Source organism: Triturus cristatus, chromosome 4_1 (genome assembly GCF_964204655.1).
Source record: "Triturus cristatus chromosome 4_1, aTriCri1.1, whole genome shotgun sequence".
Classification (NCBI taxonomy): Eukaryota; Metazoa; Chordata; class Amphibia; order Caudata; family Salamandridae; genus Triturus; species Triturus cristatus.
In genome coordinates this window covers 154,437,086-154,456,706 of record NC_140585.1, presented here as the reverse complement: position 1 = coordinate 154,456,706, position 19,621 = coordinate 154,437,086, and the positions used below count along the sequence as shown (strand labels likewise).

Sequence of the window (19,621 nt, the reverse complement as noted above, 5' to 3'; positions counted from 1 at the left end):
CCTCATATGTATTTAGATATGTAGCACATTAGCCTGGGTGCTTAAACAGCTACCTTTCTTTAACATGGAGGGAAAGTAAGCACCAAACTGCGTGACACGCCAGGTATGGGAACACATGTATATACAAGAGGTCTCGAATGCTCGACCTAAAAAGGGGTACTGAAAAAAGATCTCTTTGCAAAGACTTTTGCATTAAGTTCAGTCCATGCAAGTATAGTGTCCGTGACAGCATTGCATCCAAGGGAAGGTCCCCCTGAGCTACTCGTCTAGTTTTTCATTACTTATTTTGATTTTTAGGTCTCGCTGAGCCCAGTGCATGCGCTGGCTCAGAGAGACATTTTGTATGTGGCTTTTTTAAGTGCTGCTGGCTGGCCTAGCGCTTGCGTGCACGTAAGCATGCACGCGCGCTGCTGCCATGCGCTAGGCCAGCCAGCAGCACTCAGGAACGCCATTAGCGCGTCATCGCGATCACTTTCGCTTTCACAGCGATCTAGATCGCGATCACTTTCGTAGCATTGGCCGCGCGCGCACACAACTCCCGCTTCACCACCTCCCCACCCGTCTGCGCGCGGCCAATGATTGTTTGTTTTGATGCTGTGATTGCCCCCTCTTATTTCATTTTACTTTTTCAACTTTTCCGTTTTTATCTGTAACGGGTACGTTTGTAAAACTCCTCATGCAACGCTCTTGATTCTATTGTAAAGCACTCTGACACCTTTGGGTAAAGTCGGCGCTGTATAAAATTGCATAAATAAATAAAAATAACTAGCGCTGTAGTGCAGGGTTGAGCGGCATTAGCCGAGCTGTATACATACTTCTTTGTGTAATTTAACTGGTGCTGATGCAAAGCGCCCCAACACCATCTGCTCGAGTTCGCGCTGTATAAAAAGAGCTTAAAAAAATCGTCCCTTCTAGGATGTGGTTGAAGGGCATTGGTAGGACTGTATGCGGGGCTTTTCCAAGTGCAGGGAGGTGCCATGCGGCTGACCTTCGTTTATAGAGCTGTGTGCCTTGAAAACACCTGGCGCCGTAATGAATACAATACATCAGCGAGTCGCTTTGGAATACAGGACAGATGCGCATTGGCAGAACTAAATGTGTGTTTACGTCGAATATTTGGGGTGCTGGAAAGGCGGACTGGTGTGGCTTGGAAGTGCTGCCTGTATATTACGTGCAGTAACAGTAGAAAGTGTGACACGGTGATTGGACTGCACAGCTTACCTGCTGGTATATCGAGGGTTGCTACAGTACACGGCAAACGTACCTCGGTGAAGTTATGTGCTGGGTTCAAGACTAGCGTGACCTGCTACAGGGAAGAGCTGAGGGTCACGCTGGCCTCACGTACGGAATAGCAGGGATTGCACAAAACGAGACTGAGGTACCCTGGTGGAGGGTTACGGTGGGCTCACTTCTGGTTGCTACAGAGGACAGCTGATGTATCCTGGCGGAGGTTTATTCCGGATTAATGAGGGCTGATTGAGGGCACGGCTGAGGTACCTCGGCTGAGAATTATTCTGGGGTCACTTCTAGATTAATGAGGGCTGACAGAGGGCATGACTGAGGCACCTCGCTGCAGGTATGTCCTGGGCTCACTCATGAAGTAATGACAGGGATTTAAACGGACAGGTAAGGGAGTACCCAACAAATTAAAATATCCCCCACTTGAAGCACACCTTAATCACATGACCACAGGAAGAGAGCAAACCCAACCTTCATTAGAAGCACTCGCTTCTGCCTTTCATCCTCCTTCCATCTATCCATACATCCATCCTCTCAGCCTTACATCTAGTCATACACCCATCTGTCCATGCCTTCACCTTCCCAACATCAACCTATCCTTTCACCTAACCATCCTTTCACACCCCCTTCCTCCATCCTTTCACCCATCTGCCCATTCTTCCACCCTCCCATTTATTAATCCTTCCACCCCCTGATTCCTTCAGTCTTACATTCATCCTTTCACCCTTCAATCTATTCTCCCTCTCGCCATGCCATCCTTCAGTGCACACTTCCTTTCACGCTTCAAACCTTTCACCTTGTCATTCTTTCCTATCACCCATCCTTTCTCCTTCTGTTATTTCTTTCCACTTTCTATCTACCCCTCTTTTTCTGAATGTTCACTTTTTCTATTTGATATTCTCTGTTTTCTCCTATTTTCTTCATTGCTCTTTTTAAAATTTCCTTAAAAATGCATGTCAGCCCTCTGTAGTGGTATTCCCTAACATTGTTATTCATGAACGTTCTGTGCACACCTGCATACCGAAACAAGCATTGGCATAGCGAAATTACGAAAGGGGTGCCACAGGGCTCTTGTCTGAGCCCTACACTTTTTAACATCTATGTGGTACCCCTGGCAAGAGTGATGCTCAAATTTGGTTTTATTCCCGTGTCCTATGCTGATGACACGCAGCTCCTCTTCCCCTTCAAAACCCTTACTTCGGAAACTAAGAACTCTTTTTCGGCAGGCATGAAGGCTGTAGGACAATGGATGTCCTCCAACTACCTACAATGCAATGTCAGCAAAACAGAGATTATGTTGTTTGGAGAAGCCAAGGTACTGTGGTCCCCCGATTGGTGGCCCTCTGATCTGGGTATGGTTCCTGAACCTAAGCAAGTCGTCAAAAATCTTGGGATACGTCTTGATCAGGATTTAGTGTTAAAGCAGCATACCCACTACATCACAGGTGTATGTTTCTACACTATTGGCCTGCTGCATAAGGTTTTCCCTTTGTTGCCGGACTCCTCCAGAAGGACCTTGGTGCAGGCTCTTGTCTTGAGTCGGCTGGATTATTGTAATGGCCTGCTCCTCTCAGCAAATGAGGGAGTGTTGGCGAAACTACAGGTTATCCAAAATACTGCAGCTCGACTGGTCCTTAATGCCCCTCCAAGAACAGCGTCAAAACCTCTTTTGGAAAAGTTGCATTGGCTGTCAATCCGTCAACGGATTAAGTTTAAAATATGCTGCCTGATTCACAAAAGCATAAATGGGCAAGGTCCCCTATATCTGGAAAATAAATGTATTCCTTATACCCCTACCAGGACCCTTAGATCCAGCAATGGTCATTTGTTGGTAGTGCCTCGTGCCAAGAAGGCTAGACATGGTGGCAAAGCATTATCAGTGGTGGGACCTACATTGTGGAACAGTCTCCCGCTAACTTTAAGACTATGTCCCGAACATTTGAAATTCAGGAAACAACTTAAAACCTTTCTGTTTAAAAATGAACTTTAGGCCAGCCCTCCCCTGTTTGCTACTGACCAGCTGAAAACCGGACCCAAAGCGCAGAGATACTCCATTGGAGTCGATTCTAGCGCTATATAAACCTGCAAATAAATAAATAAATAGGTCTCGCTTTTGGGACCTTATAAGTATTTAGTTGTGCAGCACAATATCCTTGGTGCAACAACATCAACTGTTGCATGGCTAAACACTTATAAGGTCCCAAATGCTAGACCTATTGGCTATGCCAATGCTTGTTCAAAATGCCTACGTGACATACCCAATAGGATTATAGTCCTAGATTTCAACTCCCTGCTGATCTGTTCTATCACAACATAAGAAAGCACATTCATTTGTGTTCTGTTTATCTACATTCCCAATTGCACGAAGAGTCATTCCATGCATTTGTTTAAAAATAAAAACATTGAAAGAAACAAGAGACGGAAATAAGACTGCAAAGAAAACACGGGCAGTAGGCGCTTCCGTAACCCGTAGCATGTGTTTATCATAATTTAATACATGCAGGTCTACGAATATATCAGATTTATTAAAGGAAGATGTAGCAGTCTAGCAGCTTTTTCTATGACCTTCTGAAGTATTCGTTTATTTACGTAGTCCAAGTATATATATGAGATAAGGTACCCCCTTGTGTACATTATATGGATGTTGCATGTCACTGAGGAGTTCCATGAGACATGTAGGCTTACTGACTCAGAACTCCACAGGCTTCCCTGCATCAACTTCCTTTATGATGTATCAAGTCACTTGTGACAACTTATTACAACATTTACAAACAACTTGATGCATCATTTTCTTATTTTCCTATTACAGGCGTTTCTGACTTCAGAACGTGACTACAATATAAGAAAAGATGCTAGAATGTAAGGAGATTATTTATAATCTATCACACATAAATTAATCAGGCGTAAAGATACATTACAGCTTTCTCTCATCCATCACTAATTCAGTTCAGTTCTGCAACAAGACGTTACTAACGACCACATTCTTGTAGTATACTGCTCAAAGCAACTTGTTGCGGGCCCAGCACCTATCAAAATCATGAAAGCCCAGTTTCCCTTTCTGATCCAGATTCCAGGATGTCCCCAAATAATATTTTAGTGCATGATTTGTAATTAGGGTTTTGTGAAATGTGCGTAATTTGCTTTTGCATAATTGGATGTATGATGTTACAACGCATGCTTTTACAACCCATGCTGTTACAACGAAATTTTTACAACGCAAATGCATTGACAACGCAGGTCTTTACAACGCAAGTCTTTACATCGACTTGCACTAGATGGCGTGCTAACATTAAAAAAGTGTAATTTACTATTCTAACTACAGCCCACGTAACAGTAGGGAAGGTGTTTGGATAGTAAACTACACTATTTTTAATGTTAGCACGCCATCTAGTGCAAGTCGATGAAAAGACTTGCGTTGTAATGTCCTGCGTTGTCAATGCATTTGCGTTGTAACAGTTTCGTTGTAATGGTAGTGCATTGTAAAAGTTGCGTTGTAAAGGTTGTTCCCCGCATAATTATGCAAAGTTTCAGTAAAATTATTCAATATTACACATAATTATTGCGAATTTCAAATCTGCCATTCAACACTATATTTTAGCACAAAATGTGACCTCACTAAAAATTTAACTCAACTGCCAATGGCACACCCCTGCTAAATTTTTATCATGTTAGGAACATGACTATGCAAAGTGGCATAATGACATAGGGACATATCAAGAACTGTGATAAAATTATCGCCACTTTATCGGCAGGAAACTGCCGCTAAAGCGGCGATAATGGGCTTGATAATATACCCTGAGAATTCCAATATAAGCCCATGTTCTGGTGTGAACCTGGGCTTCTATTGGAATTCTAAAGAGGCGATAATTTTAACGCTGTGCTTGATAATATGGCCCATAGTTTGGAAATTTGGCGTAACTATGCCAAATTCACATAAATATACAAATTACATCTGCAAAATTATCTTTTTGCCTGGACATATTTGTAATGATGAATCTGTTGGTTTGGACACCATCCTTTTGCGTATCCAAGTCTAGAGGTTGTCTTCGAGAATTACTTCAAGTTCTCTCTTCACTTTCCCTTCAGCGGGTTGTCAGCTCTTTATTTTTAGTCGTGTTATTAAGGAGAAACATATGTGGTGCTCCTGAATTTTAGCATGGCCTATGACAGCTTTCCAAATACATCATCCAAGGGAAAATTAAGTCGCTGTTGTGTTTGTTCTAGGCAGGGAAGCCTTAGGGCAAAATAACATTTGATGAATGTGGAGGGGACAAGGAAGAGCGTTGCCGAGGTAAGGACCAGAAACTGTGTTTAGGGTGAAAAAAAGTCTTAGCACAGTTGTGACCCTGATATAGTGACTAACAATACTGGGATGACTAGAGTTGACTATGTGGAGAGGGACATCACCAGCGGGATCCCACAGGAAATACTCTTTCTAGTGTAAATTTGCCCATTTTAAGAAAAAATCTTACATCTGAAATAGAATGTCCTATTACTTATCGGTAATCTTCTGTACTCCGGGTCCCGTAGTCCTCAACACCTTCATCCCAAGTGAGATTTACGATCTCACCGACAGAAAAAAAAGAGCGAAGGAATGCTGTACCTACCCTTCCCCTCCCACTGGGAGTACATAAGGCGTACTGGTCCCAGCATTCCTCCTGAAATACCAAGCCACAATGAAGGCCGGCAGACAGGGAGGGAGGGAGGGAAGTAATGAAGGTGTCGAGGACTACGGGACCCGGAGTAATGAAGATTACCGGTAAGTAATAGGACATTACCCCCAGGTCCCTACGTCCTCAACACCTTCATCACAAGTGAGAAATACCAAATCAGACACCGGCATTCATTCCAGAAAACACAACAAACCCCCAGGACAGCAAAACAAACCCAGAGATTTATTGGAGACAAAAAAGAAAAAAACATCAGGAGCGAACAGAGCTCAACACCCCCAACGCAAAACTCCCATCATCTCCCAACAGATTGAGGAGCCGATATTGCCTGATGAAAGTATTAGAAGAGGCCCATGTGGCAGCTCTACAAATCTCAGAGAGAGGAACACACCGAACCTCCGCCCAAGAGGCAGCCACCCCCCTCGTAGAACGACCCTGAACCCCCAAAGGAGGAGGAGACCCAGACTGAGAGTAGGCCAAGGAAATGACTTGCTTCAGCCAACGCCCTATCGACACAGAAGAAGCCTTACCCCCACGTGAAGCAGCCCCAAAGGAGACAAAAAGGGAGTCCGACTTGCGAAACACCGCCGTGCAATCAAGATAAATGCGCAAAGCCCGGCACACATCCATCTCTTTTTCGGCAGGCATGAAGGCTGTAGGACAATGGATGTCCTCCAACTACCTACAATGCAATGTCAGCAAAACAGAGATTATGTTGTTTGGAGAAGCCAAGGTACTGTGGTCCCCCGATTGGTGGCCCTCTGATCTGGGTATGGTTCCTGAACCTAAGCAAGTCGTCAAAAATCTTGGGATACGTCTTGATCAGGATTTAGTGTTAAAGCAGCATACCCACTACATCACAGGTGTATGTTTCTACACTATTGGCCTGCTGCATAAGGTTTTCCCTTTGTTGCCGGACTCCTCCAGAAGGACCTTGGTGCAGGCTCTTGTCTTGAGTCGGCTGGATTATTGTAATGGCCTGCTCCTCTCAGCAAATGAGGGAGTGTTGGCGAAACTACAGGTTATCCAAAATACTGCGGCTCGACTGGTCCTTAATGCCCCTCCAAGAACAGCGTCAAAACCTCTTTTGGAAAAGTTGCATTGGCTGTCAATCCGTCAACGGATTAAGTTTAAAATATGCTGCCTGATTCACAAAAGCATAAATGGGCAAGGTCCCCTATATCTGGAAAATAAATGTATTCCTTATACCCCTACCAGGACCCTTAGATCCAGCAATGGTCATTTGTTGGTAGTGCCTCGTGCCAAGAAGGCTAGACATGGTGGCAAAGCATTATCAGTGGTGGGACCTACATTGTGGAACAGTCTCCCGCTAACTTTAAGACTATGTCCCGAACATTTGAAATTCAGGAAACAACTTAAAACCTTTCTGTTTAAAAATGAACTTTAGGCCAGCCCTCCCCTGTTTGCTACTGACCAGCTGAAAACCGGACCCAAAGCGCAGAGATACTCCATTGGAGTCGATTCTAGCGCTATATAAACCCGCAAATAAATAAATAAATAGGTCTCGCTTTTGGGACCTTATAAGTATTTAGTTGTGCAGCACAATATCCTTGGTGCAACAACATCAACTGTTGCATGGCTAAACACTTATAAGGTCCCAAATGCTAGACCTATTGGCTATGCCAATGCTTGTTCAAAATGCCTACGTGACATACCCAATAGGATTATAGTCCTAGATATCAACTCCCTGCTGATCTGTTCTATCACAACATAAGAAAGCACATTCATTTGTGTTCTGTTTATCTACATTCCCAATTGCACGAAGAGTCATTCCATGCATTTGTTTAAAAATAAAAACATTGAAAGAAACAAGAGACGGAAATAAGACTGCAAAGAAAACACGGGCAGTAGGCGCTTCCGTAACCCGTAGCATGTGTTTATCATAATTTAATACATGCAGGTCTACGAATATATCAGATTTATTAAAGGAAGATGTAGCAGTCTAGCAGCTTTTTCTATGACCTTCTGAAGTATTCGTTTATTTACGTAGTCCAAGTATATATATGAGATAAGGTACCCCCTTGTGTACATTATATGGATGTTGCATGTCACTGAGGAGTTCCATGAGACATGTAGGCTTACTGACTCAGAACTCCACAGGCTTCCCTGCATCAACTTCCTTTATGATGTATCAAGTCACTTGTGACAACTTATTACAAAATTTACAAACAACTTGATGCATCATTTTCTTATTTTCCTATTACAGGCGTTTCTGACTTCAGAACGTGACTACAATATAAGAAAAGATGCTAGAATGTAAGGAGATTATTTATAATCTATCACACATAAATTAATCAGGCGTAAAGATACATTACAGATTTCTCTCATCCATCACTAATTCAGTTCAGTTCTGCAACAAGACGTTACTAACGACCACATTCTTGTAGTATACTGCTCAAAGCAACTTGTTGCGGGCCCAGCACCTATCAAAATCATGAAAGCCCAGTTTCCCTTTCTGATCCAGATTCCAGGATGTCCCCAAATAATATTTTAGTGCATGATTTGTAATTAGGGTTTTGTGAAATGTGCGTAATTTGCTTTTGCATAATTGGATGTATGATGTTACAACGCATGCTTTTACAACCCATGCTGTTACAACGAAATTTTTACAACGCAAATGCATTGACAACGCAGGTCTTTACAACGCAAGTCTTTACATCGACTTGCACTGGATGGCGTGCTAACATTAAAAAAGTGTAATTTACTATTCTAACTCCAGCCCACGTAACAGTAGGGAAGGTGTTTGGATAGTAAACTACACTATTTTTAATGTTAGCACGCCATCTAGTGCAAGTCGATGAAAAGACTTGCGTTGTAATGTCCTGCGTTGTCAATGCATTTGCGTTGTAACAGTTTCGTTGTAATGGTAGTGCGTTGTAAAAGTTGCGTTGTAAAGGTTGTTCCCCGCATAATTATGCAAAGTTTCAGTAAAATTATTCAATATTACACATAATTATTGCGAATTTCAAATCTGCCATTCAACACTATATTTTAGCACAAAATGTGACCTCACTAAAAATTTAACTCAACTGCCCATGGCACACCCCTGCTAAATTTTTATCATGTTAGGAACATGACTATGCAAAGTGGCATAATGACATAGGGACATATCAAGAACTGTGATAAAATTATCGCCACTTTATCGGCAGGAAACTGCCGCTAAAGCGGCGATAATGGGCTTGATAATATACCCTGAGAATTCCAATATAAGCCCATGTTCTGGTGTGAACCTGGGCTTCTATTGGAATTCTAAAGAGGCGATAATTTTAACGCTGTGCTTGATAATATGGCCCATAGTTTGGAAATTTGGCGTAACTATGCCAAATTCACATAAATATACAAATTACATCTGCAAAATTATCTTTTTGCCTGGACATATTTGTAATGATGAATCTGTTGGTTTGGACACCATCCTTTTGCGTATCCAAGTCTAGAGGTTGTCTTCGAGAATTACTTCAAGTTCTCTCTTCACTTTCCCTTCAGCGGGTTGTCAGCTCTTTATTTTTAGTCGTGTTATTAAGGAGAAACATATGTGGTGCTCCTGAATTTTAGCATGGCCTATGACAGCTTTCCAAATACATCATCCAAGGGAAAATTAAGTCGCTGTTGTGTTTGTTCTAGGCAGGGAAGCCTTAGGGCAAAATAACATTTGATGAATGTGGAGGGGACAAGGAAGAGCGTTGCCGAGGTAAGGACCAGAAACTGTGTTTAGGGTGAAAAAAAGTCTTAGCACAGTTGTGACCCTGATATAGTGACTAACAATACTGGGATGACTAGAGTTGACTATGTGGAGAGGGACATCACCAGCGGGATCCCACAGGAAATACTCTTTCTAGTGTAAATGTGCCCATTTTAAGAAAAAATCTTACATCTGAAATAGAATGTCCTATTACTTATCGGTAATCTTCTGTACTCCGGGTCCCGTAGTCCTCAACACCTTCATCCCAAGTGAGATTTACGATCTCACCGACAGAAAAAAAAGAGCGAAGGAATGCTGTACCTACCCTTCCCCTCCCACTGGGAGTACATAAGGCGTACTGGTCCCAGCATTCCTCCTGAAATACCAAGCCACAATGAAGGCCGGCAGACAGGGAGGGAGGGAGGGAAGTAATGAAGGTGTCGAGGACTACGGGACCCGGAGTAATGAAGATTACCGGTAAGTAATAGGACATTACCCCCAGGTCCCTACGTCCTCAACACCTTCATCACAAGTGAGAAATACCAAATCAGACACCGGCATTCATTCCAGAAAACACAACAAACCCCCAGGACAGCAAAACAAACCCAGAGATTTATTGGAGACAAAAAAGAAAAAAACATCAGGAGCGAACAGAGCTCAACACCCCCAACGCAAAACTCCCATCATCTCCCAACAGATTGAGGAGCCGATATTGCCTGATGAAAGTATTAGAAGAGGCCCATGTGGCAGCTCTACAAATCTCAGAGAGAGGAACACACCGAACCTCCGCCCAAGAGGCAGCCACCCCCCTCGTAGAACGACCCTGAACCCCCAAAGGAGGAGGAGACCCAGACTGAGAGTAGGCCAAGGAAATGACTTGCTTCAGCCAACGCCCTATCGACACAGAAGAAGCCTTACCCCCACGTGAAGCAGCCCCAAAGGAGACAAAAAGGGAGTCCGACTTGCGAAACACCGCCGTGCAATCAAGATAAATGCGCAAAGCCCGGCACACATCCAACAAGGACCAACGGGGACCACCAGGAGAATCCAAAACAGAGCCCAAGGCAGGCAAGACCAACTCCTGGCACCTGTGAAATTGCAAAGAAACCTTCGGCACAAAAGAAGAATCAAGGCGAAGCACCACCCCACCCTCCGTGAAGGATAGGAAAGGTTCACGCACCATCAAGGCCCCCAACTCCCCAAGACGATGAGCAGAGGTGACGGCCACCAGAAAAACCACTTGAGAGTATGAAACTTCAAATCCACCTCAACCAAAGGCTCAAAAGGTGGACCAATCAAAACCTGAAGAACTAACGGCAAATCCCACAGGGGAAAGGAAGGGCGAGGCACAGGACGAGAAATAGAAAACTGCGGAGCAGACGAGAAACCAAGTCCTCAAGATCCGAAAGATTCCCCCACGGGAAAGAAATGCCCTAACCGCGGTCCACTGGGCACACAGAGTAGACATAGCCAAACCCTTCTCGAAACCCTCCCACAAAAACTGAAGCACAACCTGCAAGGAACAGTACAAAGGGGACAGGCACAACGACGAACACCAACGACCGAAATTACCCCAATGCCGATCATAAGCTTTGAGGGTAGAAGGCCGCCAGGAATGCTGAAGGGCCACCGCTAAATGTTCTGGGAAACCGCGCCGCCTCCAACCCTGCCTCTCAACCTCCACACCGACAGCCTCAACCGGAGAAGAGACAGGGACGGGGAAGACCTCAGAGGAGACGGGGACAGGGGAAGAAACCAGGGACCCCTCATCGCCAAAAGATGAACCGTCGGAAACCAGGACCTCTGAGGCCAAAACGGCACGAGCGCCACCACCTCCCGATCCTCCTGACACAAACGGGCCAGAAATCGGGGAACCAGAGCCAGAGGAGGAAAGGCATAGAGGAGACAGGATGGCCAAGGAATCGACAGGGGGTCCACACCCCAGCAGCCCTCTTGCAGAAACCGGGAGCAGAAGTGAGGAAGCTGTGCATTGTGCCGGGAGGGAAGCCCAAACCTCCCGCACACAAGCCGAAACGCAACCGGGGTGAGAGACAACTCCAGAGAATCCGGAAAGCAACGACTCAGGACAACCGTCACACAGTTGTCCACTCCCCGGAGATGAACCACTGACAGAGACAGCAGATGGCCCTCTGCCCAACAAAACAGGGGAACAACCACCGCATTCAAAGAGGCCGAACGAACCTGCCCTTGATGATTGAGATAAGCCACCGTCACCATATTGTCGGTACGAACCAACACGTTCCGACCGAGCAACAGACCCCAAAAACCCATCACAGCCCGGGACACAGCCGTTAGCTCTCGCCAGTTGGACGACCGGAGGCTCTCCAGGAGGGACCAACAACCCTGAAGGGATCGAGACCCCAAGGTCGCACCCCACCCCAAGGAGCTGGCATCCGTTGTCAAGACTAGAGAAGGGGAAGACTGCAGAGGCAGACCTAGCGACAGATGGCCCCTCACCGACCACCACAGAAGAACCGGGAGGACCACAGGAAACACTGGAATAAGAACTTCCAAATCGCGGGACAGGGGATTCAAGAGAGACAGGAGGTACACCCAAAGGGGACACAGATGAAAACGTGCCCAGGCCACCGTAAAAACAGTCGCTGCCATCAGACCCATAAGACGCAACCAAAGGCGCACTGGAAAGGCACCCCCACCCTGAAACGCCGAGCAAGGGACACCAACGTCACAACCCGCGGTTCGGGGAGGAACACTCGGTTCAGATCCAAACGGAAGTGGGCCCCAATGAAAACCATGTCCTGAGACGGCGTCAGCTGACACTTGGGGAAGTTGATCAGGAAACCATGGGCCTGTAATGCCGAACACACCACCTCCCAGGCCTCCAACAACAGGACCCGAGAGGGAGCATGGACCAACCAGTCGTCCAAGTACGGGTACACAATCACCCCTTGGAGATGAAGCCACTCGACCAAAGGAGCCACCACCTTCGTAAAGACTCTCGGCGCCGACCGAAGACCGAAGGGCAACACCATGAACTGATAATGACGCCCCAGAACACAAAATCGCAGAAACCTGCGGGACTGCGGATGGATCGGAACATGGTAATAAGCATCCTGAATATCCAGGGTACATGAAGTGACCCGGAAGCACCAAAGGAATAACCATTTGCAAAGTCTCCATGCGAAAAGGAACCCTGGTCACCCACTTGTTCATCACCCTCAGGTCCAAAACCAAGCGGAAACCCCCCGTATTTTTGGGAACCAGAAAGATCAGGGAACAAAATCCCTCCCCCATCTCCAAAGTAGGAACCTCCTGAACGCACCCTTCCGAAGAAGATTCACAATCCCCTGAGAGAGATGAGCCCGTTTCAAACGGCATGAAGGCCAGGGAGTAGGCCGAACCCCGGAATCTGGAGGAGGAACCAAAAACTCCAGAGTTTAACCCAGGCGAATGAGCTCCAACACCCATACGTCGGAACAAGACTGATCCCAGGCAGCCAGGAAGAAGCACAGCTGCTCTCCAACCAACAAACCGGGAACCACCGCCAAAGAGTCAGGAACGCGGCTTGGCAAGCGGAGGGGACTTAGCCTTACGATCCCGACCCCGGCCACAAGCAAACCTTCCCTGGCCTCTCACAAACTGTCTACGAGAGGCAGGACGAAAGAAAGACTTGGATTTAGAAGGGACAGGAGCAGAAGTGGAGACCTTAAACGAAGAAGAATGCTTCTTCTCCTTAAACAGTTTATGCAATTTGGCCTTCAATTCCCCGCCAAATAACATAGTACCCTGGAAAGGCAACCACAAAGCGCACACCTTCTGCGCAGAGTCAGTCTTCCAGTCTTTAAGGACAAGACTGCGACGAGCCACCACACAAGCCCCGCCGGACAGTGCAGAAGCACGCACCACATCAAAGGAGACATCGGACAGGAGCTCCACCTGATGCTCGATCAGCTCAAGTATACCGTAACAGTCTGTGGCATTGTCCATCGATTGATAGAGCGACTTTAGGTCAGACAGCAGAGACTGAGAAACATATGTCCCATAGATGCCAGCCCACAAGGCCAGGTGGGAACCACAATAAACCTTCCTGAGCGCCACATCCGCCTTCTTATCTACAGGATCCTTCAGCACGGCGTCCTCAGCTAGGGAAGTGCGCCCCACCAAACAAGCCACAAAGGAGTCAATAGGGATAGAATCCGGAAGGCCGACGCCATATCTTGCAGAGGATAAAGCCGAGCCATGAAGCGCGGAATCAAAATGCGATCAAGATCAGCTCACTCATGCTTCAGAACATCTTTAATGAAGGGATGGACAGGAACATCAACCGTGGCAGCACTCTGAAACTGACGCAACAAAGGCCCCCTAGAGGTACTCGGAGAGTCCTCATCAGGGAACCCCATGTTCTCTTTAACATGCTTCAGAATATTCGGCAACGCGTCCTTGTCCACATATTTGCCCTTCAATTCACTGTCCCCCAACCAAGCAGACTCATCGCCAGAAGAGTCCGAATAAACTGGAGCAGGGCACCTGCGACGGGACCCAACATCACCCATCTCGGTCAGAGTCTCACAGATCAAGCGCTTAAGACGCGCATCTCCACCACCATCAAGGCATCGAGACCTGGCAGGGGAAGGAGACCTGGAAGCAGCAGACGAAGAAGAAGAGGTAGACCTCTCCCAATGATGCCTCTTCCTTGAACGTTTCCCCATGGCAGTAGAACACAATAATCACAGCCAAAAACAAAGAAACTCCACAGCATAAAACCGCTATGCGGTACTCACCCCACCGGCCCGTTTTTAACGAGCAGCCCACAGCTGGGAACATCGAGGCGCCTGACTTCCGTCCCGCCGTCAAAACCGGAAGTCAGGCAGGCCGAAAACTGGAAGGGGAAGGAAGCTGCAGCCAATCCGGGAGCAGCACACCGGCCGCGCCCCCTAGCAAGCCCGGCAGGCCAGGAGGGGCGGCCATCGGGCCAGAAAAAAAGCCAACGCGATATCACCACCGCCGCGTGGCAGAATAACGAAGTAGAAGCCCGTGCCACTCCCCCCAAGCCCGGCAGGGAGGGAGAGGCCTCAGACGAAGGACCGACCAGCAGTCTCTGCGTAAGTAAACAGCAAAAGGCAGGAGCGCCCCCACTCCTGCCACGTCCACACCACTGACAGCAAGACAGAAAAAAAGAACAGGAGGAATGCTGGGACCAGTACGCCTTATGTACTCCCAGTGGGAGGGGGAGGGTAGGTCCAGCATTCCTGCGTTCTTTTTTTCTGTCGGTGAGATAGTAAATCTCACTTGTGATGAAGGTGTCGAGGACGTAGGGACCTGGGGGTAATGTATTTTGAAATGCTCCTAATATTTGTGGTGAAGAGAAAAACACAAATGGACATTAGCGACTGACCCAGAATCATCCAGTTTGTCAAAGTGCAGAAGCCTCACTGTGAACTTAAGACCTCCGCCTCCCCGGGGCACAAATAAGCGAACAAAGGATATATCCAGGTAGAGGCTGACCAGGTGAGAAGCATGGATTTGTACTGCAGAATCATGAAGAGATTTGCTTGGCAAGAAGGCAATACCACAAGTGGGTGAACAACTATGGTTCCCAGGGAGGGGTTTGTGTGGCAGAATCAAATGAGGATACATCACCTGGGGCCCTATGAACTAACAGCCAGGTCACAGAAAGGGGCTGCACATTGCTTATTTGACCTGCTCCCTAGCACTGCATCCACCTTCAAAGAGGCTTTCCCAGGTGAAAAGAAGTACAACTATATCTGGTGAGACCTTCATTTAATACGTCCCGTCATGGCAAACCCCAGGCAGCCACTGCCGCAACAGTACATTCTATGTTTCATGCAGGGAAGCAGGCAACAAGAACATTCTGATTCAGATCCCCAACACCTGGACTGCATTATTTTCCCTTCATGTAATCTGGCATTGATCAATAGAGGGAGGGGTGTGGCGCAGCGGCCAGAGTGGCTGACACCAGCACGAGGGGCTCACAGTTCGATTGACAGCTCAGCTCAGCATCATGTGACTCTGGGCAATAGCTCACTTTTATCTCCCTAACGGCCCAGTGCCTAGATACCATTAGGGGTGATATGTTTACACCTTACATGCGTGGAATTATTATTATTATAAAAGTAATCGCGTGTTCACCAGCCGCGCGCCTAAGAGCTTTTCTCACTTAGACATCTTTACTTCAAAGCAAAGTGTAGCAGGAACACCTGATCTACTTGTGAGATGCTGATCTGAAATGAAGGTCTTCTTTTGTTCTATACAGCATAATATAAATGGGTGCTATTTCCCCCCCCTTGGTTTTAGTCTAGAACAAGTGCACAGAGGGCGCTATAGATTTACGATTGCTGTCTAATCGGCCGTGTACCATGAATATATATATATATCTTCGAGATACGATCAGATGGAGTTAGGTATAGAAAATGTAAACATACCTGCTGATATCTTGTACCTCAATATTCTGGTCATGATACTGTGACCACTCAATACTCCCTCCACGATAATCTGCCCCTCTGGGTACCAAACATCACCATGTCATATATTCCTCTAGAATAGATTGCGTTCGGTAACAAATACATACTGTTTCAACATTCTCTCTCTTCTGACATTCTCACAACAAACCTTCAACAGTACTCACATTACAGCCTTTTACAACAAGTACATTTTAAGTCAAATTTGGAAAACTACTTTCTATATACTTCACGACGGGTTAGTACAGTTATCACTAAAGGCATGGTATAGAGTTTGGCCGCAGGGTACTCTTTCTTAGACACAACGGAGGACGCAGTTCACCAAACCCCAGGTGCACTCCCATCACTCGGAGATGGGTGGACTCTAAGTTTTCGGTTGATGGAGGGCTGGTTGTCTTCATCAAGAGAAAGCTTCCTTGGATGGCTGACAAAGGCCGCTGGAGGAGCGCCCATTCACAGCTGGCCCTAATTAGTTCAACAATATAATATTTGTTTAGGCCTGACCCCTCCAGGGGGCAAGATATAGAAATAATGACCTCTTTACCCTGGGAGAAAACTCCCCGGGGGAGGGTAATTAGGTTTAATTTTTCAGAAACAAACTGCAGCTTTAGGAAAAGCTAAAATATTTAAACATTTGATGAACACCCGCCCATCAAACATTGTATACATTGAAAGGAACTGCTATCATGGTGGGCGACAAGCCGTGAGTCATCTCCAAATCTGATGGATGGTGGTCCATCAGGGTTGCAAAGAAAGGTCATCCTATAACCTGATGGACAGAGCACCATTGATCGAGATCACAATCAGGCCCTGGGTCCATATAGAAAAAGAAAACAAAGAACGATGCAGTAAAAGACATATTACACTTAAAATATAAGTGCAGGAACTTGTTACATAGAAGATAAGTCACGGAAAAAACATACAATGACAAAAGTCAGCACTCGCACCAGAGAATAAACTACACACAAACATATTGCTATGAAATGAATAACACTCTACGCAAACCACAGCACAAAGAGATCAACCCTCATATCAAGTACAGCAAAGCAAACCAGCGTCCTACCACAAAAGAACATTAGAAATAGAAATACACCAGATAGATCAGACACGCACCATAAATGCAGAGCATCCACACAACAAAAGACCTACCACAAAAGCAGTCATGTCACAGCGGTAATGTCACGCGAAGAAGCACAGACACAAGCCGACATCCAAAGAGCTTCAGACACAAATAACTTACGATCAAAAAATGACTCCCTCTAAAAAATCGTCCAAATAAGGTCTGTAAAACGGTGCACAATTTTAGAATCTCAAATGACACAAATCTGCAGTTAAAATTGAGATATAAGTACAGTACCTCGAAAGACACCTTGAGAAATATAAACCCGGTTTTACTTAAGTGACCGGTGTTCTGTAAATGGCAGCAAAAGAAAGAAAGACCTCAAAGAATCTTAAGTGCAAGGAAACGTAAACACAGCCTGAAATGCAGCTGTGCACAAAAACAAAAGAAGGAGAAACGTTGTAAAATACTACAGGGACAACGTCAGTACCAACACCTCCTTGAGTCCTTACAATTCAGGCCTCTTTTGTAGAGTTTTGTGTAAACATGTCCAACACATCATAAAGTAAAAATCTAAACACTGTTGTGGTATCTTTTCCCGCACTCCACAATGGAGTTTGTGCTTTTCTCCCAGAGACGCGAGTGGGCCTTTAAGATAATGCGGGCCTTGCTGTGTGCGCCTTCATTTGCCAGAGTGAGACACTTCTCTTTTTTTGTGCGTACTCATTGGTGTGCATCGATGTCCGATGCTGTGGTCAGCTGCGTGCGCGTGCTACTGTCTTTGCACGTTGCCCCTGACATGGTATATGGCAGACAATCCTGCACTGGTTTCCATCACATTAAACTTTGTTATTTGTGTTCAGACTAGTTTTACCGTGTAAAATACGTGCCAGAGATGCTCCTGTGAAGTGAAATGTTCTTAAACACTACCACAGACAAAATAGTTGTGCATCTGAAATGACCGACATTGTGTGATTGTATTTTGAGTTTTTGTAAAAATGCTCCATAAAGAAAGACGACTTCTAAATGAGTGATAGATCCGTAAAGGAAGGGAGAAAGGGGTGAAGCAGTGAAAAAGGGGTGAAGTGAGAAAAGGGTGAAGAAGTGAGAAAGGGGTGAAGAAGTGAGGCTGACATAGCTCACCGTGGAATCTGCCGCCTCGAGGCGCTAATTCTGCTCTTCATAAGTGAACGGACGGCGCGGGTCCCTCTGCTGCCTGTCGCTTCCAGCCGTGTCCTGCTTGCCTTCTCTCGATTTGCAGCCACTTGGCTTCAGGGCTATATAAGGAACGCGCTCCCCTAACCAGTGAAAGACAACCAGTCTGGAAGTCCCAGCAGAGGGGGTGGCGTGAGGTTCCATCACCCCCTGAGCCTCACTCCCTCCCTCTTCCCCTCGCGGGATTCTGTGTGATGTTTAGACTTTTCTTTCCCTGGTGCATTCTTTGTGTGCACACGATGTGGGCTTGTTTGTTCTGTAAAAAGTCCTGTCCCTGTGTTAGCATTGATGCCCTTGAATGACCGAAATATGCCTTTGGCAACGAAAAGCACAGTAGGAGCTTAAAACACGAGTTAGGACAATGAAGAGCAGAATCGAAAAGATGTATACACCACAGAGAGACAAGGACAGAATGTGTGTGTGTGTGTGTGGGGTAGTTTATAGGGCTGTTCTCTGTATGATACCAGAATATCGCGCCCTATAACTGCAGTGAGCTGCAGACTGAGCAGTCTACCCTCTTCAAATGTAAATAAAAAAATATATGGTTTACAGATCAAAAACGCAATTAATTGTAACTTTCTTAAAATGCCACAAACTCTCAGACCAATGCCTAAGAAATAGTTTCTTGCCATTCACGCGGGGACGTTGCAGCTGTACAAGGAGTGTCAGAGAGGCACACACTAGAAACGTGTGGGTGTGAGTACCCCCCAGCAGCTTCATGGGGCTCGAGAACCCACAAACTAGCAGCCTCTGCTCTTCTCGACACTGATGGCGCTCACAGAAGATACCATCTAGCAGGCAGGAAACTCCTTGTTTGTCCCACAATGCACCTCGAGCTTCTGCTGCTGACCCTGCTTGACCAGTGCCCCTTGATGTTGCCGCTCAGTGCAATGTCCCCAAACTGAGCTCCGCCTCTCTCTAAGTGAAGGACAGTTACGAGTCCAAAGACACCATTCATGAAGCAGCTGCTTAACCAAAAGTAGCATCTAACTAAACAAGCATTTGCAATGCAATAGGTCTCGCATTAGCAAGAGTTTAAGCTATTGGCATTGTAAATGACAATGCCTTTTATTTATCTGTTTTTATAATTAACACATAAATAAAAGGCATTGTCATTTACAAGGCCAATAGCTCAAGCTCTTGTAAATGCGAGATCTATTTCACTTCAAAGAAGCGGCCGTCATTGTCACAGGCTGCTTGGAAAGTAAAAGCGCGCATGGCGCTTAATGTTGCAGGAAAGCATGTTGTGCCTGCAGTAGGAGAAACTCATTAAAGA

At 46.0% G+C, this 19,621-nt stretch overlaps 1 protein-coding gene across 1 annotated transcript in view; it reads right to left on the bottom strand.

Moving 5' to 3' along the window:
• The window catches only part of LOC146853745 (olfactory receptor 5J3-like), a 104,754-nt gene extending 86,205 nt beyond the window's left edge, over positions 1-18,549 (bottom strand). Inside the window, exon 1 of the mRNA XM_085650860.1 lies at positions 18,274-18,549. The gene's annotated coding sequence lies outside the window, so the exon portion shown is untranslated. The remainder of the gene's footprint in view (positions 1-18,273) is intronic.
• Between the last annotated feature and the right edge of the window lie 1,072 nt (positions 18,550-19,621).